The 27,447-nt window shown below is 57.2% G+C and overlaps 12 non-coding genes across 12 annotated transcripts; 2 read left to right on the top strand and 10 right to left on the bottom strand.

The window, feature by feature from the left end:
- Positions 1-1,418: 1,418 nt before the first annotated feature.
- On the bottom strand, positions 1,419-1,490 carry TRNAD-GUC. The gene has a single exon. It is a non-coding gene; the product is annotated as a tRNA-Asp (tRNA).
- A 1,161-nt stretch (positions 1,491-2,651) lies between these two features.
- On the bottom strand, positions 2,652-2,723 carry TRNAD-GUC. The gene has a single exon. It is a non-coding gene; the product is annotated as a tRNA-Asp (tRNA).
- Positions 2,724-3,883: 1,160 nt separating this feature from the next.
- Positions 3,884-3,955, bottom strand: TRNAD-GUC. The gene has a single exon. It is a non-coding gene; the product is annotated as a tRNA-Asp (tRNA).
- A 2,386-nt stretch (positions 3,956-6,341) lies between these two features.
- On the bottom strand, positions 6,342-6,413 carry TRNAD-GUC. The gene has a single exon. It is a non-coding gene; the product is annotated as a tRNA-Asp (tRNA).
- A 2,384-nt stretch (positions 6,414-8,797) lies between these two features.
- TRNAD-GUC lies at positions 8,798-8,869 on the bottom strand. The gene has a single exon. It is a non-coding gene; the product is annotated as a tRNA-Asp (tRNA).
- Positions 8,870-10,030: 1,161 nt separating this feature from the next.
- Positions 10,031-10,102, bottom strand: TRNAD-GUC. The gene has a single exon. It is a non-coding gene; the product is annotated as a tRNA-Asp (tRNA).
- A 1,162-nt stretch (positions 10,103-11,264) lies between these two features.
- Positions 11,265-11,336, bottom strand: TRNAD-GUC. Its single transcript has one exon. It is a non-coding gene; the product is annotated as a tRNA-Asp (tRNA).
- A 1,162-nt stretch (positions 11,337-12,498) lies between these two features.
- TRNAD-GUC lies at positions 12,499-12,570 on the bottom strand. The gene has a single exon. It is a non-coding gene; the product is annotated as a tRNA-Asp (tRNA).
- A 1,162-nt stretch (positions 12,571-13,732) lies between these two features.
- Positions 13,733-13,804, bottom strand: TRNAD-GUC. Its single transcript has one exon. It is a non-coding gene; the product is annotated as a tRNA-Asp (tRNA).
- A 1,158-nt stretch (positions 13,805-14,962) lies between these two features.
- Positions 14,963-15,034, bottom strand: TRNAD-GUC. Its single transcript has one exon. It is a non-coding gene; the product is annotated as a tRNA-Asp (tRNA).
- A 6,301-nt stretch (positions 15,035-21,335) lies between these two features.
- TRNAR-UCG lies at positions 21,336-21,408 on the top strand. Its single transcript has one exon. It is a non-coding gene; the product is annotated as a tRNA-Arg (tRNA).
- Positions 21,409-26,491: 5,083 nt separating this feature from the next.
- On the top strand, positions 26,492-26,573 carry TRNAS-AGA. The gene has a single exon. It is a non-coding gene; the product is annotated as a tRNA-Ser (tRNA).
- The last annotated feature ends 874 nt before the right edge of the window (positions 26,574-27,447 follow it).

The following is a 27,447-nucleotide window of genomic DNA, read 5'->3' as shown; positions in this document are numbered from 1 at the left end:
GCCCCCACATGCAGACCCCGAAGCTGGGCCCGGGGGCGGAAGGACAGGACGAGCGTGTCCTTGCGAGGTAATTGTCTCTCTGGAGGTGAAAGTCATCAGTGCGGGGTGCGAAGGGAAGTGGCCGTCGAAGGAGAATGCAAGGCATGTGGCGGGCAGGCCAGGGATTTCTTTGTCCCCCTTTCAAAAGGGGTCACACTCCCCATCGGGGAATCAAAGCCCGGTCTCCTGCATGACAGGCAGGGATACTCATCACTATACTAACAAGGAAAGGGGCACATTGAGTGGCCCTAACTCCCACAGACTAGCTATGGTCAGCGTACACCTACACCGTCGCATGGGCCCCAGCAGGCAACAGCACCCCTGGCCCTCTTCTGCTTCCCAAAGGCTTTGGCCGCAGAACAGCCATGGCCCTCCTCACCTGCCCTTCCCCAGCAGGACGCCTTTTCGGGCCTACACAGCTCCTCACACAACACCCGCCTGGGACCTTGCCCTCCCCTACCAGCTCAGCAGCACCTTTTTTCCTCTCAAAACCTCCTCTTGCCACCCTCCCCCTTCCACACTTCACACTCACCTCATCACAAACTCACCCACGGCCCCTTTGGCTTCTCAAGCGCCTCTGGAGGGACACAGCTTCCCTGGCACGCAGACCCTTCCCTTCAACGCGCACTGGACGGACATTCGAAACACAGCCCTTTCAAGGAGGGAATGCGCTGCTTTTGGACCCTGGCACCCAGCAAGAAGTCCTGGGACTCTTTTTCTGACCGATGGACCCCACTGACTTGCCTTTACCAAGCAGAAACTGAGGACCGGCTGATGGCTCTCTTTGCAAATGGACGCCATCAGACTGAGCCACGAGGCGTGCTGCAGGATAGCCCCTCCCCACCAAAAAGCAATGCCGTGACCCGGATTTGAACCGAGGTTGCTGCGGCCACGGCGCAGAGTACTAACCACTATACGATCACGGCCAGGCGCTGGGAGCAGCCCACCGGAAAATGCTCAGCTCTGCGCTCTCGGGGCGGCCACCTACCTCGCCAGCGGCCACAGGTCTTTCTCAAGTCTCCCCATTACAGTCACAGGTCAAATGCTGAGCAAAGGAAAAAAGACAGGAAGCCAATCCCATGCCTGTCCCTTTTTCTGTCTTCCTCCACCCCTGGACCAAGTCCCTCCCCGTTTGTCTGGGCCATTATCCTCATGGCCCTGGCCAGCCTATTTCCCTTTGCCGCTCTGAAACGTGCCCCCACGTGCAGGCCCCGGGGGAGGCTTTGGCTAGGGCGAGCGTGTCCTTGCGAGGTAATTGTCTCTCTGGAGGTGAAAGTCATCAGTGCAGGGTGCGAAGGGAAGTGGCCGTAGAAGGAGAACACAAGGGATGTGGTGGGCAGGCCAGGGATTTCTTTGTCCCCCCTTCAAAAGGGGTCACCCTCCCCGTCGGGGAATCGAACCCCGGTCTCCCGCGTGACAGGCGGGGATACTCACCACTATACTAACGAGGAAAGGGGCACGGTGAATGGCCCCAGCTCCCACAGACCAGCTATGGTCAGTGTACACCTACACCGTCGCATGGGCCCCAGCAGGCAACAACACCCCTGGCCCTCTTCTGCTTCCCAAAGGCTTTGGCCGCAGCAACAGCCATGGCCCTCCTCACCTGCCCTTGCCCAGCAGGACGCCTTTTCGGGCCTACACAGCTCCTCACACAACACCCGCCTGGGACCTTGCCCTCCCCTACCAGCTCAGCAGCACCTTTTTTCCTCTCAAAACCTCCTCTTGCCACCCTCCCCCTTCCACACTTCACACTCACCTCATCACAAACTCACCCACGGCCCCTTTGGCTTCTCAAGCGCCTCTGGAGGGACGCAGCTTCCCAGGCACGCAGATCCTTCCCTTCAACGCGCACTGGACGGACATTCGAAAAACAGCCCTTTCCAGGAGGGAATGCGCTGCTTTTGGACCCTGGCACCCAGCAAGAAGTCCTGGGACTCTTTTTCTGACCGATGGACCCCACTGACTTGCCCTTACCAAGCAGAAACTGAGGACCGGCTGATGGCTCTCTTTGCAAACGGACGCCATCAGACTGAGCCACGAGGCGTGCTGCAGGATAGCCCCTCCCCACCAAAAAGCAATGCCGTGACCCGGATTCGAACCGAGGTTGCTGCGGCCACGGCGCAGAGTACTATCCGCTATACGATCACAGCCAGGTGCTGGGGGCGCAGGCAGCAGCCCAGCGGAAAATGCTCAGCTCTGCGCTCTCGGGGCGGCCACCTACCTCGCCGGCGGCCACAGGTCTTTCTCAAGTCTCCCCATTACAGTCACAGGTCAAATGCTGAGCAAAGGAAAAAAGAGAGGAAGCCAATCCCATGCCTGTCCCTTTTACTGTCTTTCTCCACCCCTGGACCAAGTCCCTCCCCGTTTGTCTGGGCCATTGTCCTCATGGCCCTGGCCAGCCTATTTCCCTTTGCCGCTCTGAAACGTGCCCCCACGTGCAGGCCCCGGGTGAGGCTTTGGCTAGGGCGAGCGTGTCCTTGCGAGGTAACTGTCTCTCTGGAGGTGAAAGTCATCAGTGCGGGGTGCGAAGGGAAGTGGCCGTCGAAGGAGAATGCAAGGCATGTGGCGGGCAGGCCAGGGATTTCTTTGTCCCCCCTTCAAAAGGAGTCACCCTCCCCATCAGGGAATCGAACCCCGGTCTCCCGCGTGACAGGCGGGGATACTCACCACTATACTAACGAGGAAAGGGGCATGATGAGCGGTCCCAGCTCCCACAGACCAGCTATTGTCAGCGTACACCTACACCGTCGCATGGGCCCCAGCAGGCAACAACACTCCTGGCCCTCTTCTGCTTCCCAAAGGCTTTGGCCGCAGCAACAGCCCTGGCCCTCCTCACCTGCCCTTGCCCAGCAGGATGCCTTTTCGGGCTTACACAGCTCCTCACACAACACCCGCCTGGGACCTTGCCCTCCCTACCAGCTCAGCAGCACCTTTTTTCCTCTCAAAACCTCCTCTTGCCACACTCCCCCTTCCACACTTCACACTCACCTCATCACAAACTCACCCACGGCCCCTTTGGCTTCTCAAGCGCCTCTGAAGGGACGCAGCTTCCCAGGCACGCAGATCCTTCCCTTCAACGCGCACTGGACGGACATTCGAAACACAGCCCTTTCCAGGAGGGAATGCGCTGCTTTTGGAACCTGGCGCCCAGCAAGAAGTCCTGGGACTCTTTTTCTGACCGATGGACCCCACTGACTTGCCCTTACCAAGCAGAAACTGAGGACCGGCTGATGGCTCTCTTTGCAAACGGACGCCATCAGACTGAGCCACGAGGCGTGCTGCAGGATAGCCCCTCCCCACCAAAAAGCAATGCCGTGACCCAGATTCGAACCGAGGTTGCTGCGGCCACGGCGCAGAGTACTAACCACTATACGATCACGGCCAGGTGCTGGGGGCGCAGGCAGCAGCCCAGCGGAAAATGCTCAGCTCTGCGCTCTCGGGGCGGCCACCTACCTCGCTGGCGGCCACAGGTCTTTCTCAAGTCTCCCCATTACAGTCACAGGTCAAATGCTGAGCAAAGGAAAAAAGAGAGGAAGCCAATCCCATGCCTGTTCCTTTTTCTGTCTTCCTCCACCCCTGGACCAAGTGCCTCCCCGTTTGTCTGGGCCATTGTCCTCATGGCCCTGGCCAGCCTACTTCCCTTTGCCGCTCTGAAACGTGCCCCCACGTGCAGGCCCCGGGGGAGGCTTTGGCTAGGGCGAGCGTGTCCTTGCGAGGTAACTGTCTCTCTGGAGGTGAAAGTCATCAGTGCGGGGTGCGAAGGGAAGTGGCCGTCGAAAGAGAATGGAAGGCATGTGGCGGGCAGGCCAGGGATTTCTTTGTCCCCCCTTCAAAAGGGGTCACCCTCCCTGTCGGGGAATCGAACCCCGGTCTCCCGCGTGACAGGCGGGGATACTCACCACTATACTAACGAGGAAAGGGGCATGATGAGCGGTCCCAGCTCCCACAGACCAGCTATTGTCAGCGTACACCTACACCGTCGCATGGGCCCCAGCAGGCAACAACACTCCTGGCCCTCTTCTGCTTCCCAAAGGCTTTGGCCGCAGCAACAGCCCTGGCCCTCCTCACCTGCCCTTGCCCAGCAGGATGCCTTTTCGGGCTTACACAGCTGCTCACACAACACCCGCCTGGGACCTTGCCCTCCCCTACCAGCTCAGCAGCACCATTTTTCCTCTCAAAAACTCCTCTTGCCACACTCCCCCTTCCACACTTCACACTCACCTCATCACAAACTCACCCACGGCCCCTTTGGCTTCTCAAGCGCCTCTGAAGGGACGCAGCTTCCCAGGCACGCAGATCCTTCCCTTCAACGCGCACTGGACGGACATTCGAAACACAGCCCTTTCCAGGAGGGAATGCACTGCTTTTGGACCCTGGCGCCCAGCAAGAAGTCCTGGGACTCTTTTTCTGACCGATGGACCCCACTGACTTGCCCTTACCAAGCAGAAACTGAGGACCGGCTGATGGCTCTCTTTGCAAACGGACGCCATCAGACTGAGCCACGAGGCGTGCTGCAGGATAGCCCCTCCCCACCAAAAAGCAATGCCGTGACCCGGATTCGAACCGAGGTTGCTGCAGCCACGGCGCAGAGTACTAACCACTATACGATTACGGCCAGGTGCTGGGGGGGCAGGCAGCGGCACAGTGGAAAATGCTCAGCTCTGCTCTCTCGGGGCGGCCACCTACCTCGCCGGCGGCCACAGGTCTTTCTCAAGTCTCCCCATTACAGTCACAGGTCAAATGCTGAGCAAAGGAAAAAAGAGAGGAAGCCAATCCCATGCCTGTCCCTTTTTCTGTCTTCCTACACCCCTGAACCAAGTGCCTCCCCGTTTGTCTGGGCCATTGTCCTCATGGCCCTGGCCAGCCTATTTCCCTTTGCCGCTCTGAAACATGCCCCCACGTGCAGGCCCCGGGGGAGGCTTTGGCTAGGGCGAGCGTGTCCTTGCGAGGTAACTGTCTCTCTGGAGGTGAAAGTCATCAGTGCGGGGTGCGAAGGGAAGTGGCCGTCGAAAGAGAATGGAAGGCATGTGGCGGGCAGGCCAGGGATTTCTTTGTCCCCCCTTCAAAAGGGGTCACCCTCCCCGTCGGGGAATCAAACCCCTGTCTCCCGCGTGACAGGCGGGGATACTCACCACTACACTAACGAGCATGATGAGCGGCCGCAGCTCCCACAGACCAGCTATTGTCAGCGTACACCTACACCGTCGCATGGGCCCCAGCAGGCAACAACACTCCTGGCCCTCTTCTGCATTCCAAAGTCTTTGGCCGCAGCAACAGCCCTGGCCCTCCTCACCTGCCCTTGCAAAGCAGGACGCCTTTTCGGGCCTACACAGCTCCTCACACAACACCCGCCTGGGACCTTGCCCTCCCCTACCAGCTCAGCAGCACCTTTTTTCCTCTCAAAACCTCCTCTTGCCACACTCCCCCTTCCACACTTCACACTCACCTCATCACAAACTCACCCACGGCCCCTTTGGCTTCTCAAGCGCCTCTGAAGGGACGCAGCTTCCCTGACACGCAGATCCTTCCCTTCAACGCGCACTGGACGGACATTCGAAACACAGCCCTTTCCAGGAGGGAATGCGCTGCTTTTGGAACCTGGCGCCCAGCAAGAAGTCCTGGGACTCTTTTTCTGACCGATGGACCCCACTGACTTGCCCTTACCAAGCAGAAACTGAGGACCGGCTGATGGCTCTCTTTGCAAACGGACGCCATCAGACTGAGCCACGAGGCGTGCTGCAGGATAGCCCCTCCCCACCAAAAAGCAATGCCGTGACCCGGATTCGAACTGAGGTTGCTGCGGCCACGGCGCAGAGTACTAACTACTATACGATCACGGCCAGGTGCTGGGGGCGCAGGCAGCAGCCCAGCGGAAAATGCTCAGCTCTGCGCTCTCGGGGCGGCCACCTACCTCGCTGGCGGCCACAGGTCTTTCTCAAGTCTCCCCATTACAGTCACAGGTCAAATGCTGAGCAAAGGAAAAAAGAGAGGAAGCCAATCCCATGCCTGTCCCTTTTTCTGTCTTCCTCCACCCCTGGACCAAGTGCCTCCCCGTTTGTCTGGGCCATTGTCCTCATGGCCCTGGCCAGCCTACTTCCCTTTGCCGCTCTGAAACGTGCCCCCACGTGCAGGCCCCGGGGGAGGCTTTGGCTAGGGCGAGCGTGTCCTTGCGAGGTAACTGTCTCTCTGGAGGTGAAAGTCATCAGTGCGGGGTGCGAAGGGAAGTGGCCGTCGAAAGAGAATGGAAGGCATGTGGCGGGCAGGCCAGGGATTTCTTTGTCCCCCCTTCAAAAGGGGTCACCCTCCCCGTCGGGGAATCGAACCCCGGTCTCCCGCGTGACAGGCGGGGATACTCACCACTACACTAACGAGCATGATGAGCGGCCGCAACTCCCACAGACCAGCTATTGTCAGCGTACACCTACACCGTCGCATGGGCCCCAGCAGGCAACAACACTCCTGGCCCTCTTCTGCTTCCCAAAGGCTTTGGCCGCAGCAACAGCCCTGGCCCTCCTCACCTGCCCTTGCCCAGCAGGACGCCTTTTCGGGCCTACACAGCTCCTCACACAACACCCGCCTGGGACCTTGCCCTCCCCTACCAGCTCAGCAGCACCTTTTTTCCTCTCAAAACCTCCTCTTGCCACTCTCCCCCTTCCACACTTCACACTCACCTCATCACAAACTCACCCACGGCCCCTTTGGCTTCTCAAGCGCCTCTGAAGGGACGCAGCTTCCCAGGCTCGCAGATCCTTCCCTTCAACGCGCACTGGACGGACATTCGAAACACAGCCCTTTCCAGGAGGGAATGCGCTGCTTTTGGACCCTGGCGCCCAGCAAGAAGTCCTGGGACTCTTTTTCTGACCGATGGACCCCACTGACTTGCCCTTACCAAGCAGAAACTGAGGACCGGCTGATGGCTCTCTTTGCAAACGGACGCCATCAGACTGAGCCACGAGGCGTGCTGCAGGATAGCCCCTCCCCACCAAAAAGCAACGCCGTGACCCGGATTCGAGCCAAGGTTGCTGCGACCACGGCGCAGAGTACTAACCACTATACGATCACGGCCAGGCGCTGGGGGCACAGGCTAGGAGCCCAGTGGAAAATGCTCAGATCTGCACTCTCGGGGCGGCCACCTACCTCACCAGCGGCCACAGGTCTTTCTCAAGTCTCCCCATTACACACACAGGTCAAATGCTGAGCAAAGGAAACAAGACAGGAAGCCAATCCCATGCCTGTCCCTTTTTCTGTCTTCCTCCACCCCTGGACCAAGTCCCTCCCCGTTTGTCTGGGCCATTGTCCTCATGGCCCTGGCCAGCCTATTTCCCTTTGCCGCTCTGAAACGTGCCCCCACGTGCAGGCCCCGGGGGAGGCTTTGGCTAGGGCGAGCGTGTCCTTGCGAGGTAACTGTCTCTCTGGAGGTGAAAGTCATCAGTGCGGGGTGCGAAGGGAAGTGGCCGTCGAAGGAGAATGCAAGGCATGTGGCGGGCAGCCCAGGGATTTCTTTGTCCCCCCTTCAAAAGGTGTCACCGTCCCCATCAGGGAATCAAACCCCGGTCTCCCGCGTGACAGGCGGGGATACTCACCACTATACTAACGAGGAAAGGGGCATGATGAGCGGTCCCAGCTCCCACAGACCAGCTATTGTCAGCGTACACCTACACCGTCGCATGGGCCCCAGCAGGCAACAACACTCCTGGCCCTCTTCTGCATTCCAAAGTCTTTGGCCGCAGCAACAGCCCTGGCCCTCCTCACCTGCCCTTGCCCAGCAGGACGCCTTTTCGGGCCTACACAGCTCCTCACACAACACCCACCTGGGACCTTGCCCTCCCCTACCAGCTCAGCAGCACCTTTTTTCCTCTCAAAACCTCCTCTTGCCACACTCCCCCTTCCACACTTCACACTCACCTCATCACAAACTCACCCACGGCCCCTTTGGCTTCTCAAGCGCCTCTGAAGGGACGCAGCTTCCCAGGCACGCAGATCCTTCCCTTCAACGCGCACTGGACGGACATTCGAAACACAGCCCTTTCCAGGAGGGAATGCGCTGCTTTTGGAACCTGGCGCCCAGCAAGAAGTCCTGGGACTCTTTTTCTGACCGATGGACCCCACTGACTTGCCCTTACCAAGCAGAAACTGAGGACCGGCTGATGGCTCTCTTTGCAAACGGACGCCATCAGACTGAGCCACGAGGCGTGCTGCAGGATAGCCCCTCCCCACCAAAAAGCAATGCCGTGACCCGGATTCGAACCGAGGTTGCTGCGCCACGCGCAGAGTACTAACCACTATACGATCACGGCCAGGTGCTGGGGCGCAGGCAGCAGCCCAGCGGAAAATGCTCAGCTCTGCGCTCTCGGGGCGGCCACCTACCTCGCTGGCGGCCACAGGTCTTTCTCAAGTCTCCCCATTACAGTCACAGGTCAAATGCTGAGCAAAGGAAAAAAGAGAGGAAGCCAATCCCATGCCTGTCCCTTTTTCTGTCTTCCTCCACCCCTGGACCAAGTGCCTCCCCGTTTGTCTGGGCCATTGTCCTCATGGTCCTGGCCAGCCTATTTCCCTTTGCCGCTCTGAAACGTGCCCCCACGTGCAGGCCCCGGGGGAGGCTTTGGCTAGGGCGAGCGTGTCCTTGCGAGGTAACTGTCTCTCTGGAGGTGAAAGTCATCAGTGCGGGGTGCGAAGGGAAGTGGCCGTCGAAAGAGAATGGAAGGCATGTGGCGGGCAGGCCAGGGATTTCTTTGTCCCCCCTTCAAAAGGGGTCACCCTCCCCGTCGGGGAATCGAACCCCGGTCTCCCGCGTGACAGGCGGGGATACTCACCACTATACAAACGAGGAAAGGGGCATGATGAGTGGCCCCAGCTCCCACAGACCAGCTATGGTCAGCGTACACCTACACCGTCGCATGGGCCCCAGCAGGCAACAACACCCCTGGCCCTCTTCTGCTTCCCAAAGGCTTTGGCCGCAGCAACAGCCCTGGCCCTCCTCACCTGCCCTTGCCCAGCAGGATGCCTTTCCGGGCCTACACAGCTCCTCACACAACACCCGCCTGGGACCTTGCCCTCCCCTACCAGCTCAGCAGCACCTTTTTTCCTCTCAAAACCTCCTCTTGCCACACTCCCCCTTCCACACTTCACACTCACCTCATCACAAACTCACCCACGGCCCCTTTGGCTTCTCAAGCGCCTCTGAAGGGACGCAGCTTCCCAGGCACGCAGATCCTTCCCTTCAACGCGCACTGGACGGACATTCGAAACACAGCCCTTTCCAGGAGGGAATGCGCTGCTTTTGGAACCTGGCGCCCAGCAAGAAGTCCTGGGACTCTTTTTCTGACCGATGGACCCCACTGACTTGCCCTTACCAAGCAGAAACTGAGGACCGGCTGATGGCTCTCTTTGCAAACGGACGCCATCAGACTGAGCCACGAGGCGTGCTGCAGGATAGCCGATCCCCACCAAAAAGCAATGCCGTGACCCGGATTCGAACCGAGGTTGCTGCGGCCACGGCGCAGAGTACTAACCACTATACGATCACGGCCAGGTGCTGGGGGCGCAGGCAGCAGCCCAGCGGAAAATGCTCAGCTCTGCGCTCTCGGGGCGGCCACCTACCTCGCTGGCGGCCACAGGTCTTTCTCAAGTCTCCCCATTACAGTCACAGGTCAAATGCTGAGCAAAGGAAAAAAGAGAGGAAGCCAATCCCATGCCTGTCCCTTTTTCTGTCTTCCTCCACCCCTGGACCAAGTGCCTCCCCGTTTGTCTGGGCCATTGTCCTCATGGCCCTGGCCAGCCTACTTCCCTTTGCCGCTCTGAAACGTGCCCCCACGTGCAGGCCCCGGGGGAGGCTTTGGCTAGGGCGAGCGTGTCCTTGCGAGGTAACTGTCTCTCTGGAGGTGAAAGTCATCAGTGCGGGGTGCGAAGGGAAGTGGCCGTCGAAAGAGAATGGAAGGCATGTGGCGGGCAGGCCAGGGATTTCTTTGTCCCCTCTTCAAAAGGGGTCACCCTCCCCGTCGGGGAATCGAACCCCGGTCTCCCGCGTGACAGGCGGGGATACTCACCACTATACTAACGAGGAAAGGGGCATAATGAGTGGCCCCAGCTCCCACAGACCAGCTATGGTCAGCGTACACCTACACCGTCGCATGGGCCCCAGCAGGCAACAACACCCCTGGCCCTCTTCTGCTTCCCAAAGGCTTTGGCCGCAGCAACAGCCCTGGCCCTCCTCACCTGCCCTTGCCCAGCAGGACGCCTTTCCGGGCCTACACAGCTCCTCACACAACACCCGCCTGGGACCTTGCCCTCCCCTACCAGCTCAGCAGCACCTTTTTTCCTCTCAAAACCTCCTCTTGCCACTCTCCCCATTCCACACTTCACACTCACCTCATCACAAGCTCACCCACGGCCCCTTTGGCTTCTCAAGCGCCTCTGAAGGGACGCAGCTTCCCTGGCACGCAGATCCTTCCCTTCAACGCGCACTGGACGGACATTCAAAACACAGCCCTTTCCAGGAGGGAATGCGCTGCTTTTGGACCCTGGCGCCCAGCAAGAAGTCCTGGGACTCTTTTTCTGACCGATGGACCCCACTGACTTGCCTTTACCAAGCAGAAACTGAGGACCGGCTGATGGCTCTCTTTGCAAACGGACGCCATCAGACTGAGCCAAGAGGCGTGCTGCAGGATAGCCCCTCCCCACCAAAAAGCAACGCCGTGACCCGGATTCGAGCCAAGGTTGCTGCGACCACGGCGCAGAGTACTAACCACTATACGATCACGGCCAGGCGCTGGGAGCGCAGGCTAGCAACCCAGCGGAAAATGCTCAGATCTGCACTCTCGGGGCGGCCACCTACCTCACCGGCGGCCACAGGTCTTTCTCAAGTCTCCCCATTACACACACAGGTCAAATGCTGAGCAAAGGAAACAAGACAGGAAGCCAATCCCATGCCTGTCCCTTTTTCTGTCTTCCTCCACCACTGGACCAAGTCCCTCCCCGTTTGTCTGGGCCATTGTCCTCATGGCCCTGGCCAGCCTATTTCCCTTTGCCGCTCTGAAACGTGCCCCCACTTGCAGGCCCCGGGGGAGGCTTTGGCTAGGGCGAGCGTGTCCTTGCGAGGTAACTGTCTCTCTGGAGGTGAAAGTCATCAGTGCGGGGTGCGAAGGGAAGTGGCCGTCGAAAGAGAATGGAAGGCATGTGGCGGGCAGGCCAGGGATTTCTTTGTCCCCCCTTCAAAAGGGGTCACCCTCCCCGTCGGGGAATCGAACCCCGGTCTCCTGCATGACAGGCGGGGATACTCACCACTATACTAACGAAGAAAGGGGCATGATGAGTGGCCCCAGCTCCCACAGAAAAGCTATGGTCAGCGTACACCTACACCGTCGCATGGGCCCCAGCAGGCAACAACACCCCTGGCCCTCTTCTGCTTCCCAAAGGCTTTGGCCGCAGCAACAGCCCTGGCCCTCCTCACCTGCCCTTGCCCAGCAGGACGCCTTTCCGGGCCTACACAGCTCCTCACACAACACCCGCCTGGGACCTTGCCCTCCCCTACCAGCTCAGCAGCACCTTTTTTCCTCTCAAAACCTCCTCTTGCCACCCTCCCCCTTCCACACTTCACACTCACCTCATCACAAACTCACCCACGGCCCCTTTGGCTTCTCAAGCGCCTCTGGAGGGACACAGCTTCTTTGGCACGCAGATCCTTCCCTTCAACGCGCACTGGACGGACATTCGAAACACAGCCCTTTCCAGGAGGGAATGCGCTGCTTTTGGACCCTGGCGCCCAGCAAGAAGTCCTGGGACTCTTTTTCTGACCGATGGACCCCACTGACTTGCCTTTACCAAGCAGAAACTGAGGACCGGCTGATGGCTCTCTTTGCAAACGGACGCCATCAGACTGAGCCACGAGGCGTGCTGCAGGATAGCCCCTCCCCACCAAAAAGCAATGCCGTGACCCGGATTCGAATCGAGGTTGCTGCGGCCACGGCGCAGAGTACTAACCACTATACAATCACGGCCAGGTGCTGGAGGTGCAGGCAGGCAGCCCAGCGGAAAATGCTCAGCTCTGCGCTCTCGGGGCGGCCACCTACCTCGCTGGCGGCCACAGGTCTTTCTCAAGTCTCCCCATTACAGTCACAGGTCAAATGCTGAGCAAAGGAAACAAGACAGGAAGCCAATCCCATGCCTGTCCCTTTTTCTGTCTTCCTCCACCCCTGGACCAAGTCCCTCCCCGTTTGTCTGGGCCATTGTCCTCATGGCCCTGGCCAGCCTACTTCCCTTTGCCGCTCTGAAACGTGCCCCCACGTGCAGGCCCCGGGGGAGGCTTTGGCTAGGGTGAGCGTGTCCTTGCGAGGTAACTGTCTCTCTGGAGGTGAAAGTCATCAGTGTGGGGTGCGAAGGGAAGTGGCCGTCGAAGGAGAATGCAAGGCATGTGGCGGGCAGGCCAGGTATTTCTTTGTGCCCCCTTCAGAAGGGGTCACCCTCCCCGTCAGGGAATCGAACCCTGGTCTCCCGCGTGACAGGCAGGGATACTCACCACTATACTAACGAGGAAAGGGGCATGATGAGCGGCCCCAGCTCCCACAGACCAGCTATTGTCAGCGTACACCTACACCGTCGCATGGGCCCCAGCAGGCAACAACACTCCTGGCCCTCTTCTGCTTCCCAAAGGCTTTGGCCGCAGCAACAGCCCTGGCCCTCCTCACCTGCCCTTGCCCAGCAGGACGCCTTTTCGGGCCTACACAGCTCCTCACACAACACCCGCCTGGGACCTTGCCCTCCCCTACCAGCTCAGCAGCACCTTTTTTCCTCTCAAAACCTCCTCTTGCCACTCTCCCCATTCCACACTTCACACTCACCTCATCACAAGCTCACCCACGGCCCCTTTGGCTTCTCAAGCGCCTCTGAAGGGACGCAGCTTCCCTGGCACGCAGATCCTTCCCTTCAACGCGCACTGGACGGACATTCAAAACACAGCCCTTTCCAGGAGGGAATGCGCTGCTTTTGGACCCTGGCGCCCAGCAAGAAGTCCTGGGACTCTTTTTCTGACCGATGGACCCCACTGACTTGCCTTTACCAAGCAGAAACTGAGGACCGGCTGATGGCTCTCTTTGCAAACGGACGCCATCAGACTGAGCCACGAGGCGTGCTGCAGGATAGCCCCTCCCCACCAAAAAGCAATGCCGTGACCCGGATTCGAATCGAGGTTGCTGCGGCCACGGCGCAGAGTACTAACCACTATACAATCACGGCCAGGTGCTGGAGGTGCAGGCAGGCAGCCCAGCGGAAAATGCTCAGCTCTGCGCTCTCGGGGCGGCCACCTACCTCGCTGGCGGCCACAGGTCTTTCTCAAGTCTCCCCATTACAGTCACAGGTCAAATGCTGAGCAAAGGAAACAAGACAGGAAGCCAATCCCATGCCTGTCCCTTTTTCTGTCTTCCTCCACCCCTGGACCAAGTCCCTCCCCGTTTGTCTGGGCAATTGTCCTCATGGCCCTGGCCAGCCTATTTCCCTTTGCCGCTCTGAAACGTGCCCCCACGTGCAGGCCCCGGGGGAGGCTTTGGCTAGGGTGAGCGTGTCCTTGCGAGGTAACTGTCTCTCTGGAGGTGAAAGTCATCAGTGTGGGGTGCGAAGGGAAGTGGCCGTCGAAGGAGCATGCAAGGCATGTGGCGGGCAGGCCAGGTATTTCTTTGTGCCCCCTTCAGAAGGGGTCACCCTCCCCGTCAGGGAATCGAACCCCGGTCTCCCGCGTGACAGGCAGGGATACTCACCACTATACTAACGAGGAAAGGGGCATGATGAGCGGCCCCAGCTCCCACAGACCAGCTATTGTCAGCGTACACCTACACCGTCGCATGGGCCCCAGCAGGCAACAACACTCCTGGCCCTCTTCTGCTTCCCAAAGGCTTTGGCCGCAGCAACAGCCCTGGCCCTCCTCACCTGCCCTTGCCCAGCAGGACGCCTTTTCGGGCCTACACAGCTCCTCACACAACACCCGCCTGGGACCTTGCCCTCCCCTACCAGCTCAGCAGCACCTTTTTTCCTCTCAAAACCTCCTCTTGCCACTCTCCCCATTCCACACTTCACACTCACCTCATCACAAGCTCACCCACGGCCCCTTTGGCTTCTCAAGCGCCTCTGAAGGGACGCAGCTTCCCTGGCACGCAGATCCTTCCCTTCAACGCACTGGACGGACATTCAAACACAGCCCTTTCCAGGAGGGAATGCGCTGCTTTTGGACCCTGGCGCCCAGCAAGAAGTCCTGGGACTCTTTTTCTGACCGATGGACCCCACTGACTTGCCTTTACCAAGCAGAAACTGAGGACCGGCTGATGGCTCTCTTTGCAAACGGACGCCATCAGACTGAGCCAAGAGGCGTGCTGCAGGATAGCCCCTCCCCACCAAAAAGCAACGCCGTGACCCGGATTCGAGCCAAGGTTGCTGCGACCACGGCGCAGAGTACTAACTACTATACGATCACGGCCAGGTGCTGGGGGCGCAGGCAGCAGCCCAGCGGAAAATGCTCAGCTCTGCGCTCTCGGGGCGGCCACCTACCTCACCGGCGGCCACAGGTCTTTCTCAAGTCTCCCCATTACAGTCACAGGTCAAATGCTGAGCAAAGGAAACAAGACAGGAAGCCAATCCCATGCCTGTCCCTTTTTCTGTCTTCCTCCACTTCTGGACCAAGTCCCTCCCCGTTTGTCTGGGCCATTGTCCTCATGGCCCTGGCCAGCCTATTTCCCTTTGCCGCTCTGAAACGTGCCCCCACGTGCAGGCCCCGGGGGAGGCTTTGGCTAGGGCGAGCGTGTCCTTGCGAGGTAACTGTCTCTCTGGAGGTGAAAGTCATCAGTGCGGGGTGCGAAGGGAAGTGGCCGTTGAAGGAGAATGCAAGGCATGTGGCGGGCAGGCAAGGGATTTCTTTGTCCCCCCTTCAAAAGGGGTGACCCTCCCCGTCGGGGAATCGAACCCCGGTTTCCCGCATGACAGGCGGGGATACTCACCACTATACTAACGAGGAAAGGGGCATGATAAGCGGACCCAGCTCCCACAGACCAGCTATGGTCAGCGTACACCTACACCGTCGCATGGGCCCCAGCAGGCAACAACACTCCTGGCCCTCTTCTGCTTCCCAAAGGCTTTGGCCGCAGCAACAGCCCTGGCCCTCCTCACCTGCCCTTGCCCAGCAGGACGCCTTTCCGGGCCTACACAGCTCCTCACACAACACCCGCCTGGGACCTTGCCCTCCCCTTCCAGCTCAGCAGCACTGTTTTGCCTCTCAAAACCTCCTCTTGCCACCCTCCCCCTTCCACACTTCACACTCACCTCATCACAAACTCACCCACGGCCCCTCTGGCTTCTCAGGCGCCTCTGGAGGGACGCAGCTTCCCTGGCACGCAGATCCGGCTGATGGCTCCCAAGTGTGCAAGTCCGTCCCCGCAGAGCTGCCCCATATGGTGACATTGAAGAAACTGTGGAAAACAGGACGGGGGTGGGGGGGTAATAGGCTCCTATAGAAGAAAAAGTCCTCCCAAACTGGCCTGTCCCTTTAAACATGGGACATCTGGTCACCCTGGAGCAGCCCCACACTCCTGCTCCCCGGTTGGTGCGTTTGTAACCCGGGGGCTGAAGCCGACGCGAGAAAGGGAAGGGAGCGATCTCGGAGCTCTCCGCCGCCACCTGCTGGGAGCAGAGGGAAATGACTGAGCGACGTCCTGGCTAATTTAAGTATCAGAGGGGTAGCCGTGTTAGTCTGGATCTGTAAAAGCAACAAAGAATCCTGTGGCACCTTATAGACTAACAGACGTTTTGCAGCATGAGCTTTCGTGGGTGAATACCCACTTCTTCGGATGCAAGTGGTGGAAATCACAGTGAGAGATTATGCCGTACTCTATCAAAGAAACTGAGGAACCACCTGATCAGCCTCCTATACAGCAAACAGGATCACATCAAAAAAGAGCTCTCCAACCTGGAGACTCTCATCAATAACCAAACTTCCATACAAACGGACTTCACTAAAATAAGACAGGAGATCTACATCACTCACTTCACCTCTCTACAAAGGAAAAAGGACTGTAAGCTGTCTAAACTCCTACCTGCCACATGGGGCCACAACCGTGGTACCTCTAACCCACCCAGCAATATCGTCAATCTATCCAACCACACACTCAGCCCAGAAGAAACGTCTGTCCTATCTCGGGGACTCTCTTTTTGCCCTGCCACCCCCACCAACATGATACAGTTCTGCGGCGATCTGGAAGCCTACTTTCGCAGTCTCCGACTCAAAGAATACTTTCAGGAAAACACTGAACAGCGCACTGATACACAGTTACCCTCCCACCAACAGCACAAAAAGAAGAACTCCACATGGACTCCTCCTGAGGGTCGAAATGACAGTCTGGACCTATACATTGAATGCTTCCGCCGACGTGCACAGGCAGAAATTGTGGAAAAACAACATCGCTTGCCTCATAACCTAAGTCGTGCAGAACGCAATGCCATCCACAGCCTCAGAAACCATCCTGACATTATAATCAAAGAGGCTGATAAAGGAGGTGCTGTTGTCATCATGAACAGGTCTGACTACCAAAAGGAGGCCGCCAGACAACTCTCCAACACCAAATTCTACAGGCCACTGCCCTCAGATCCCACTGAGGAATACACTAAGGAACTGACCCATCTACTCAGGACACTCCCTACACTAACACCGGAACAAATCAACATACCCTTAGAGCCCCGACCAGGGCTATTCTATCTACTGCCCAAAATCCACAAACCTGGAAATCCTGGACGCCCCATCATCTCGGGCATTGGAACTCTCACTGAAGGACTATCTGGATATGTGGACTCTCTACTCAGACCCTATGCCACCAGCACTCCCAGCTATCTCCGTGACACCACTGATTTCCTGAGGAAACTACAATGCATTGGTGACCTTCCAGAAAACACCATCCTGGCCACCATGGATGTAGAGGCTCTCTACACCAACATCCCACACGCTGATGGAATACAAGCTGTCAGGAACAGTATCCTGATGATGCCACAGCACAACTGGTTGCTGAGCTCTGTGCCTTTATCCTCAGACACAACTATTTCAAATTTGATGACAATATATATCTCCAGATCAGTGGCACCGCTATGGGCACCCGCATGGCCCCACAATATGCCAATATTTTTATGGCTGACCTGGAACAACGCTTCCTCAGCTCCCGTCCACTCACGCCCCTTCTCTACCTACGCTACATTGATGACATCTTCATCATCTGGACCCACGGGAAAGAGACTCTGGAAAAATTCCACCACGATTTCAACAGCTTCCACCCCACCATCAACCTCAGCCTGGACCAATCTACACAGGAGGTCCACTTCCTAGACACTACGGTGCAAATAATTGATGGTCACATTAACACCACCCTATACCGAAAACCTACCGACCGCTATGCCTACCTTCATGCCTCCAGCTTCCATCCCGGGCACACCACAAGATCCATTGTCTACAGCCAAGCACTGAGGTACAACCGCATCTGCTCTAACCCCACAGACAGAGACCAACACCTACAAAATCTTCACCAAGCATTCTCAAAACTACAGTACCCACGAGGAAATAAGGAGACAGATCAACAGAGCCAGATGTGTACCCAGAAGCCTCCTACTGCAAGACAAACCCAAGAAAGAAACCAACAGGACTCCACTGGCCATCACATACAGTCCCCAGCTAAAACCCCTCCAGCGCATCATCAGGGATCTGCAACCCATCCTGGAGAATGATCCCACACTGTCACAGGCCTTGGGTGGCAGGCCAGTCCTCGCCCACAGACAACCTGCCAACCTGAAGCATATTCTCACCAGCAACTGCACACCGCACCATAGTAACTCCAGCTCAGGAACCAACCCATGCAACAAACCTCGATGCCAACTCTGCCCACATATCTACACCAGCAACACCATCACAGGACCTAACCTGATCAGCCACATCATCACCGGTTCATTCACCTGCACATCCACCAATGTAATATATGCCATCATATGCCAGCAATGCCCCTCTGCTATATACATCGGCCAAACTGGACAGTCTCTAAGGAAAAGGATAAATGGACACAAATCAGATATTAGGAATGGCAATATACAAAAACCTGTAGGAGAACACTTCAACCTCCCTGGCCACACAATAGCAGATCTTAAGGTGGCCATCCTGCAGCAAAAAAACTTAAGGACCAGACTTCAAAGAGAAACTGCTGAGCTCCAGTTCATCTGCAAATTTGACACCATCAGCTCAGGATTAAACAAAGACTGTGAATGGCTTGCCAATTACAGAACCAGTTTCTCCTCCCTTGGTTTTCACACCTCAACTGCTAGAACAGGGCCTCATCCTCCCTGATTGAACTAACCTCATTATCTCTAGCTTGCTTCTTGCTTGCATATATAAACCTGCCCCTGGAAATTTCCACCACTTGCATCCGAAGAAGTGGGTATTCACCCACGAAAGCTCATGCTGCAAAACGTCTGTTAGTCTATAAGGTGCCACAGGATTCTTTGTTGCTTTGGCTAATTTAAATATCACCTGGTTCTCTCCTGGGTGGCTCCACTGGAGAGCTGGGGCGTGGCCTGAGTGTGGCAGCACCTTATTTGCATATTAAAAGCAGCTTTTTGGGGCCATTGGGGTAAAATATGAGTAAGTTTTGGGGTTGGTCCCCACATGTTTAGTGCAGGCTGTGGGGAGCCGGGCTGAGCAGAGCCTGCCCCGACGGGGAGTGTGTGGTCACCCTGACCTGGGAGCGTGTGGCCAGACATGGGGAAGGGGCTGCGGGGGCGGGGGGGGGGAGAGGTGAGGGAGATTGTTGGCTTTAGACAGTGCTCCCTGCCCCTTTCTCTTTTTGGTGTGTGGGTGGGGTTCTTGTTACCTATTGAAGAGCAGCAGCAGGGGTGGGGGAGGGGAATTGAGACTCTGCTTTGGGGGTTGTTGTGAGGTGTGACACAAACCCCCTGGTGCTGGCTGCTGCTGTGGGGCATAGGACAGGTGCGGGCGGGGCTGTCCTTGAGATGAGGGGCGGTTCCTGGTTGGCTGGTGCCGGCCTGCCTAGTGTTTTCTGACAGCTGATCTCCCATTGGCCCTCGCGCGGGGCGGGTCTCTGAAAGCTGGTCTCCCATTGGGCCCTCCCCACCTGACGTTTCTGACGGGCTCATCTCCCATTGGTGACGTTGTCTGACAGCGATGCGGGGCGGAGCCGCCAGGGCCTTGTGCGCTCAGAGCTCAGCGCCGCCCGCGAGAAGCGGCGCGAGGCCGCGCGGGGCGGGTCCCGCTGCCGGGCGGAGGGACCGAGACCGCAGCAGCGGCGCCGCCTCCCGCCGGGCGAGAAGCTGCAGCACCGGGGTCACAGGGCGCGGCGCTTCGCGCGGCTGTTTCCTGCCGGTCGCGGGTGACGGGTCCTGCCGGGCGGCGCGGGTCCCGATGGCAGCGGGGGCTCTGGCGTCCGCCCGCCCGCGGAGGCTGGGAGCTGCGGGGCCACCTGCACTGGCCGGGGCTGCGGCTCCTCCTCACCCCCGGTGACTGGGAGCTCCGGGCTCCGCCTGCGGTGTCTGAGCGCCGGGGCTCCTCTCCTGCCCGGGCGGCCGGGAGCTCCCGGGGCTGCGGCTTCTCCTCACCCCGTGACTGGGAGCTCCGGGCTCTGCCTGCGGTGTCTGAGCGCCGGGGCTCCTCCTGCCTGGGGCGGCCGGGAGCTCCGGGGCTGCGGCTTCTCCTCACCCCGGTGACTGGGAGCTCCGGGCTCTGCCTGCGGTGTCTGAGCGCCGGGGCTCCTCTCCTGCCCGGGCGGCCGGGAGCTCCGGGGCTGCGGCTTCTCCTCACCCCACCCCGGTGACGGGAGCTCCAGGCTCTGCCTGCAGTGTCTGGCGCCAGGGGCTCCTCTCCTGCCCGGGGCGGCCGGGAGCTCCCGGGGCTGCGGCGCTGCAGGGTCTGTGAGCAATGACGTGGGGCTGCGGGGTCCTCCCGCCATCAAGGCCTGTTGGGAAATCCTGGGTCCATCCGCAGCGGCTGGGAGCTCTGGGGTCCGCTCGTAGGAGCTGCAGGGTCCATACGCAGTGGGGTGGGGCTGTGGGGCTCCCGCCACCCATGGCTGCTGGGAGCCCCAGGGTCTGCCTGTGGGAGCTGTGGGGAGATGAGGGGTTTGGGGTGGAGGAGGGGCTCCAGGCTGCAGGGTGGGGCCGAGGGATTCAGAGTGCAGGAGGGGCTGTGGGCTGAGGCAGGGGTGGGGTCCACGACGGGGTGATGGCTCTGGGGTGGGGGCAGGGATGATGGGTTCCAGGTGTGGGAGGAAGCTCTGGGCTGGGGCAGGAGGTTGAAGTGCAGAGGGGTGAGGGCTCTGGGGTGCAAGAGGGGGCTCTGGGTTTGGGGGGGTTCAGGGCTGGGGCAGGGGGTTGGGGTGCAGATTTACCTCGGGCGGCTCCTGGTCAGCGGCGCAGCAGGGGGGACCTACTGGCCACTTCCAGGGTGCAGTGCGATGCCCTAGGACACGTAGGGACCAGCCTGCCTGAGCCCCGCAGCAACGCTGACCGGACTGTATAACCTGGTCACCCCACTGGGAGCTCCAGGGTCCCCCTGTCACATGTGGTTGCTGGGAGCTCTTGGATCCACCCACAGCAGCTGGGAGCTGTGGGGTCCATCCGTGGTGGCATGGGCCTGTGGGAGCCCCTTCCGACACTGGTGGCTGATAGCTGTGGGGCCCCCACCGGCCGACAGCTCCAGTCTTGCTGCCCCAGGGCTGAGGTGGAAAATGTCACTGAGATCTCTGAAAGTCACAGATTCTGTGACCCTCTTTTATAATCTTAGCCTTAATAGTTGTTGACTGTCTCTCTCAATCTCTAGGTCTGCTCTAGCGCAGATGGGACAGGGAAGACAGAAGCTCACCCCCCAGCACAGGTTTGGGCAGCAATGGCTCTTGAGCTATTTGCTGTGCATGCAGAGGACTTGTCCAGGCCGGTGGAGCAGCTCAGCCAGATGAGGAGCTGGAAGAAGGAGACCTGAGCAGCCTGGAGATCCCTCTTTTTCTCCACAGCCACTGCCTGTCAGCAGGATTCCTCCTCCTCCTCCTCCTCAGTGAGACCAAATCTAAGCACCTAGATAGCTGGGCTGTCCGCTGCACCCCAGTCCCTCATGCCTGAGCCTCCCTGCCAAAGTCCTGCACCTGGCTCAAGAGAATTGTCTCACATCTTGCTGGGAACTCGACTTCTTGTGCCCAGAGAGTCTCGGCCCCATTCAGTAGAGGACCTGAGAAACACAGTGTCTGCCTTTTCCAAATAAGTGCTTGGAAAGGTTTTGTTCTTGTGACCACGTGGCCTAATGGATAAGGCATCTGACTTCGGATCAGGCGATTGAGGGTTCAAGTCCCTTCGTGGTTGTGCAATTTTACCTTTGTGCTGAACGTCCTGCTCCCTTCAGGGCTGGAACCTCTTCTTGGCAGCTCAGGCCAATGCTCTGGCTTCAGCTAGAGCCCCAGGAAGGAGTTGGGGGTTGGGTGTCACAAAGGCTGGGGCATGAGCCCCAGGTGCTTCCAGTCTCTCCTTTGCCCTTCCTGACTTGCCAAAGAAAATGGGCGTCTGCCCGGGCTAGAGTGTGGAGCAGTTTCCCTCTTCCAAGTGTGCGCCTGTCCCTGTGCTGGAGGGTACTTGCTACATAGCACCTTTGGAGCCTGGGTGTGTCTCTGCTTCTCGCCAGCTGGGGAAAAGCCTCTTGGGGTAAAATCTCCTGCCCCACTGCCAAAGTGAGCACCTGGAGTGGGAACGGTAAGAGGCCCCACCAGGGGGGCTGGCCCTGCTTTCCTCCCATCTTCTGATGTTGGCCACAAAGCATCAGCAGCTGGCTGTGGGTGGTTTTCAGTGGGGTTCGGCATGCCAGGAGCAGCCTGGCTGGGTGTCTCTGTGGCTGTCTGCTGGCCACGCATAGGCATGGTTCTCCTCTCCTCTTGCCCTGCCCTTGGTTGCTCTGTGGCTTTTAAGCCTTCCCTTGGAGCTGTCAGCACCAGCCGCCTCTATCCTAGGTGCCCAGAGGAGGAGAGGTGTGCTGGGCTCCAGTCTGGGACTCTGCCTCCCTCCTGCCTTTCCCTGACTATGAAACCTGGCCCTGACACTCCTTTCTTCAAGCGCCATGTGGGCAAGAGGAAAAGTTTGGTAGAAAGCACAAGGGCCAAACTTGTGGGCATCAGAAATCCCAAACACCCAGTCAAACCATAGCCACTTCTAGACCCCATTCCAACCAAAGACCTGGCTCCAGTGGGTATGAGTCACTCAGTACAAGGTAAACAACTTATTCTTATACAGCTGGAGATAGGAAAGCACTTGGATCTCCAGGGATTTACCACAAGGTCCCACTGAGATTTGAACTCAGATTTCAGCATGCCAACCCTTACACCATGGGACCAGCTTGTGGTAGTTTCTCTGAATATTGGTGACCCTATCATAGAATACCAGGGTTGGAAGGGACCTCAGGAGGTATCTAGTCCAACCACCTGCTCAAAGCAGGGCCAATCCGCAGACAGATTTTTATCCCAGATCCCTAAATGGCCCTCTCAAGGACTGAGCTCACACACCTGGGTTTAGCCAGCCAATACTCAAACCACTGAGCTCTCCCTCCCTCACAGGCCCAGCTTGTGTAAGGGACTGTTGGCCCTTTACTAAAACTGAGTGGGGTTTTTTGGTTGGCTAGTTCCCAGTCCCAATAGAAGGGGGAAGGGTCAATGGGAAATCAGGACCCTGAGACTGACAGGCCCCTCGGACAATGGTCACCAACTGGTAGGGAACAAGTGAGAATTTGTTAATGAGTAAAATTCCTGGTGAAAATTGGCAAAGCTGTGGAGAGTTTGAAAAGTTCCAGTGAATTTACACATGAAGATACAAACAGAGAGACAAATAGAGAAAGAGAACATCACAGACTGCACAGGCCCACACAGACATAAACAAAAACCAAACCCACCCAGTACACAGAGCCATAGACACATAAGGGAAAGCCACACAAAACATAGAACAAATCCACACCCAAAAATTACAGCAAAAGCCCACAACAGGAAAGCACAAAAACCACATACCAAAAGAATACTTAGCAAAAAACAACCTGCATTCAAAAGTCATACACATACACACACACACACAAAACTATATGGCATCCACAAAAATCACACAGGACCCACATGCACATCAACACGACAGACAACAAAACCCCAACATACAGAAAGCCAGGCAGGGTTTGAGTCTCACAGCGAAGAGGGTGAGCACACAGGTGGTTTGGGGAGCAAAGACTGAGGGGGAGTCGGGGGCAGTGCTCTGGGCTCTGCCTGACCCCTCCTGACACAGGCGGCTGGTGGAGAGCAGAGCCTGGAAGATCTGTGGAATCTGCCCTGCTCTCTGTAAAGCAAGGGGACCTCGGTGTCTTCTGAGCTGCAACTGTATTTTCTGCAGGGCAAAATGATTGGCAGAAGCCATTTGCTTAAAGGAAAGTAGTGCTCCAAGTGAGGTTTGAACTCACAACCTCAACATGACTTGACTCAGCACTGCTCTGGGAGTACTAGGCACTAACCCATTGCACAATTGGACTCTGCTTTCAGGAGCTTGTCGCCATGTTTCATGGAGGGATTAGCGGAGGGGGGGGTGTTGCATTAGCTAAAACAAATCCATATTAAAGGCTGCAGGATGGCAGCAGCAGAGGTGGGGAGCCTCCTTCCATGTGCTAGAGCTGGTTCCCCTTCCATTGCTCAGGGGAAGGTTGGTGCTTTGAGCCCACCCGGTGCTGGAACGTCCCATGGGTGAGATTAATGGGACTCTTGGGAAGGGAGGGGAAGTATTTTCTATCCCTGCCTAGCTCCATTGGTCTCCTGTGGCCCTTTCGGCTCTCTGCTCCCCTGTTGGGGAGATGCAGAGACAAGCCCCCATCTGGGTGAGTCACCGAGAGACTGTGTCCCATGGCGTGTGGGGGGAGAGGGGGAGGGGTGGGATGGGGCTCAAGGGGAGAAGGTTGTGTGTGACAGTGTGTGGGGGAGGGGGAGGGTGTGCTCCTTAGGATAGAAATAATGGAAAACACAGGGGCAGTTGCAGTGAAGCCCCGTGTCTGAGTGTTATGACCCTGTGTGGTGCTGCCGTTCACCTTCCCCTCCTATGGTCTCAGCTTTCACTGAATCCAGCATTTTTTCACCTGTCCTCACCACAGAGGTGTCCCACATGCCTCAGCTACCGAGTGTCCCTCTTAGAGACGCCGAGGACTGGAACTGATTTCAGCTGCTGGACAGCTCTGCTAGGTCTTTATTCATTTGCACAGGAAAATGCTGAGTGTTTAAATTCATTTCAAGCCCCCTGCCCCCCTTCAGCGAACTCCTGAACATACTGGAGATGGGTCTGGAAATCGATTTTCATTCAAAAAAGTTTTTAAAGGGAATCACTTGGATTAGATCCCACTACTCTGCAGGGAAACATTCACCCACCGATGTATACGCTACACAGAGAGTGTCGTGTACAGCCAAGAGCAGAAACAGTTTTTAACCTGGGGGTTAGTAAACTTTATCTCTGTACAAACACCACAGTTTACAAACTCCCCACCCCCACTCTGTGTCACCAGAGCACAACAACAACTCTCCTTGGAGCACACACAGCTCCCCAGCTTCCTGCCCGTCAGTCTCTCCAGCATTGCTCCAATCCCTTAAAGCAGGGTCTCAACCTCAATTTACCTTAGGGCCGGTGCCAGTCCTCCAGTCCTCCCAGTGGGCCAATAATGTCACTCATACTGCCCAGAACCTGCCCCCAAAACTCTGCCCCTCACCTGCCTAAGGCTCTGGGAGGGAGTTTGGGTGGGGGGAGGAGGTCTAGGGTGCAGGCCCTGGGTTGGGGCTGAGGATTGGGGTGCAGGAGGGGTGCAGGGTCTGAGAGGGAGTTGGGGCAGGAGTGTGTGGAAGGGATGCAGGCTCTGGGAGGGAGTTTGGGGCTGGGAGTGAGTATATGAGGAGGGGGTGGGGGTGCAGGCTCAGGAAGGGGTCAGGAGTGTGGTGCTTACCTGGGGCTCCAAGGCAGGGCAGGCTGGGGGGCCTCCGTGTGCTGCTGCCCCCAGGCATCACCCCCGCAGCGTCTCATTGGCTGCAGGGGCTCGGGGTGGGGGCAGCGCACGGAGGCACCGACCCACCCTGCCCTGCCATGGGGAGGGGCCGGCAGCCACTGGAGCGAGCAGGCAGACGCTGCTCAGCTCCACTGCACTGACGAGGACCCTGGGGGTGCGGCGCCTGGGGCAGCAGGTGGGGCCAAGGGGTGACCTGGTCCCACAACTGCTGGAGCCCCATGGGCGAGACCTGGGAACCAGGACTGCCAGCCAGACAAACACCTTTAAGAGGAGGCGTCCCTCTCCCTGTCAAAACTGATCTTCCTCCTTCAGTTCAGTGACAGCCTGAATTGTTCCTTATCCCGCCAGAGCCAGAGGACTGAAAGCAGCAACATCAAACCCCTGTGTAGCTCGCAGGGATGGACATAAACACTCCCTGGTATCTGAGGAGATGTTCAGCTTTGCCCTAGGTCAACTACAAGGCTAAAGGGAAAGGAGGTGGCGCCAGGTATAAAGAGTGAAACACGACACATCATAGTTATGCCCATGGTGGCTGCAAAATCTTTTTAGGTACTTCTTCGTAGCAGCAGTGTATTGTTTTCTCTGGAGTCTAGGCCTTGACTATACCTTGGCCAAGAAATTTGTACCCTGATAAAATAATCGACTGCCCCTGGTGAAGGCAATGGACTTGACACCCACTGGGGTGTCCCAACACAGGTACAAATACTAACAACAATGGCTGCCATAGATTTTAATTGGGGCAATAAATTGAAACAACCCCCTGTTAAATCATTTCTCAGCCCGAGTCCTTCACCCACATTCCCTAGAGCATTGTGGATGTTTCATTTCTGACCTCAGTTTCACACAGAGACAAAATTTCATTTGCACAGATCCATGAACAGCAAAATCTTCCTATGTCTCTGGTCTGAGCCAGGGCATTTGATTCCAGTGAACCCTTCTCTCCTGCAATGGCGATGGTCAGACAGAGGGGACGTGGCACCTGCATCCCTGCCAGGGAGATATTGGCTCGGCTCTTTCTTTCTGCTGCTGTTGTTAGTCCATGAAGGGTGGAATGCAAGGCTGAGTTCACACAGCAGCCCTCAGTGCCCCAGAGAAATCCTGCCCCCTGCTATTGGAACGATGTGCTGGAGATTTGACTAGGAAAGGGACTGTCTGAATTGTCAGAGTGGGGAATGAACAACAATCTACAGCAATGTCATTCACACAAACACACTCTCATCCTGCTCCAACCAGAAGGGAAATGGGCAGGAATTCTCGCTGTTCAGCCAAGGACACACTTACACTAATGCAGCCATGAGTGTGGTGGGGAAGCTGGTCTGAGCAAACAATTTTAAGTGACAATTCAGTGAGAACAGAATCATCATGTAGTGAAATGGCTTTATATGTTAAGTAGTTGTGGCCGAGTGGTTAAGGCGATGGACTAGAAATCCATTGGGGTCTCCCTGCGCAGGTTGGAATCCTGCCAACTACACAAGCACTGCACTGTTGTTGTTGCTATTAGTAGCTGAGCATCCACAGTGCAAACTAGAGCCAGATCTAATTTCACTCTGTCTATACTAAAAATGCTGCTGTGGCACTGCTATAACACTTTGGAGTAGACAATGAGTGGAGGGGTTTTCCCATCCCTGTAATAGCTACATGGACAGAACAATTCTTCCTTTCCTTCAGCACTATCTAACCAGGGCTTAGGTCACCTGAACTCTATAGGTTTGGAGAGGGGTCACACCCTGATAGATGTCGCTCTGCCAGTGAAGTGCCCAGCATGGCCAGGGAGGTTGAAGTGTTCTCCTACAGGTTTTTGTATATTGCCATTCCTAATATCTGATTTGTGTCCATTTATCCTTTTCCGTAGAGACTGTCCAAAGGATAAGGATAAATGGACGCAAATCAGATATTCAACCTCCCTGGCCACACAATAGCAGATCTTAAGGTGGCCATCCTGCAGCAAAAAAACTTCAGGACCAGACTTCAAAGAGAAACTGCTGAGCTCCAGTTAATCTGCAAATTTGACACCATCAGCTCAGGATTAAACAAAGACTGTGAATGGCTTGTCAACTACAGAACCAGTTTCTCCTCCCTTGGTGTTCACACCTCAACTGCTAGAACAGGGCCTCATCCTCCTGATTGATCTAACCTCGTTATCTCTAGCTTGCTTCTTGCTTGCATATATATACCTGCCCTGGAAATTTCCACTACTTGCATCCGAAGAAGTGGGTATTCACCCACAGCTCATGCTGCAAAACGTCTGTTAGTCTATAAGGTGCCACAGGATTCTTTGCTGCTTTTATAGTTCCCGCAGTCTCCCCCCCCCCCATTGGAATTCTGGGTTGAGATCCCAATGCTGA

Source organism: Mauremys reevesii, linkage group 12, assembly GCF_016161935.1.
Source record: "Mauremys reevesii isolate NIE-2019 linkage group 12, ASM1616193v1, whole genome shotgun sequence".
Classification (NCBI taxonomy): Eukaryota; Metazoa; Chordata; order Testudines; family Geoemydidae; genus Mauremys; species Mauremys reevesii.
This window is presented reverse-complemented; position numbering and strand designations above follow the sequence as displayed.